The sequence below is a fragment of the Camellia sinensis genome, chromosome 9 (genome assembly GCF_055761805.1).
Source record: "Camellia sinensis isolate YWXY chromosome 9, ASM5576180v1, whole genome shotgun sequence".
NCBI lineage: Eukaryota > Viridiplantae > Streptophyta > Magnoliopsida > Ericales > Theaceae > Camellia > Camellia sinensis.
The window spans coordinates 119,597,955-119,599,381 of record NC_138969.1 but is presented as its reverse complement, the minus strand read 5'-3'; positions in this window follow the sequence as shown (position 1 = coordinate 119,599,381).

Below are 1,427 nucleotides of genomic sequence, written 5' to 3'. Positions count from 1 at the left end.
GATCTAGCATGAATGACTATCCCTACTTATATATTAAACACTATCTTGTTTTGATGACATTTCTTGAAAGTCCTTAGCTGCAGGGGACTATAATGCAACTGCACTCTTGTCTTGAAAGTCCTTAGCTGCAGGGGACTATAATGCAACTGCACTCTTGTCTTGGAAGTCCTTAGCTGCAGGGGACTATAATGCAACTGCACTCTTGTCTTGAAAGTCCTTAGTTGCAGGGGACTATAATGCAACTGCACTCTTGTCTTGGAATTGTCATCACCCTCTTGTATTAAGTAGATGTAATAACATCCAAAGAACTTGAAAGGCCGGCAATGAACTTGATTTTCCCTTGATTGTAAAATATGCTATGTATTGTTTTGAAAGAAATCTTGGATATCAATCATGCAAAACCTTTATTTCTAATATCATTCACTGAGTATCCAAGCTCACCCTCTCTATATATATATGTAGGTGACGAACAAGAAGGCATTGAGGCCTAGACGTGATGCTGATGTGTTTTGGGTGCATTGCCGACATGTTTTGGATTAGCATTTTTGTACCATCTTGAAGATCATGCTTCTCGGCTTATTTTTCATTTGTACTTGTATATGTCGGCTTGAGAAGCCTTTTGGTCAAGATGTGTTTTGTATTTCATTTCCTTCTTGTATTTAAGTTTTAAGACTTTATAAAAATGTACGTCATTTCATTGGACTTATGCACGGCTCTCATGGACTACTTAGATTCTGTATGTACACATACTGCTTCCGCACTTGTAAGCCCCATATTTTATACTCTGATTTGTGTGTGATTCTTGTAAGTTGGCCTTCGGTAATTGCGGATTACTGGCCATCACGGCACCAAACTACTAGGGGCGGTTTGGGGGCGTGACATTAGCGCTTGCCATGTCTTATGTGCTTTGCTTCCTTCGTTGAGTGTTATTTTTTTTCTTTAGCTAAAATAGTTAATCTTTCTAATTGGTCTTACATAAATAGAGGGAACAAAGTGAGAACAAATTCCACATGTAATGTATTGAGAGTCTTATGCCAAAACATGGACAACAAGTCTCTATTTTTATGGTTGCCCAAAAATGCATTCAGTGGTACTTAAACATTCCGAGTTTATTGGTATTTTTCTTTGTTATGAGACAAGATGTTTCCTTATTAGGCGTGTGATGTCAGAGTTTGAGTTTTATTCTTATGCTATTTAGTTTCCTATTATCCTTGTTTGTTCTACCAATTTGTTGGTATTTTTCTTTGGTTATGAGATAAGATGTTTCCTTATTAGGTGTGTGATGTTAGAGTTTGACTTTTATTGTTACGCTATGCAATTTCCTATTTTCCAGGTCTCCTTTGCAAATTTTTTATTTTTATTTTTTTAATGTGAGATAGATAGGAAATTAAAATTCTTAACTATAAATTAAAATTATTGTTTCCACA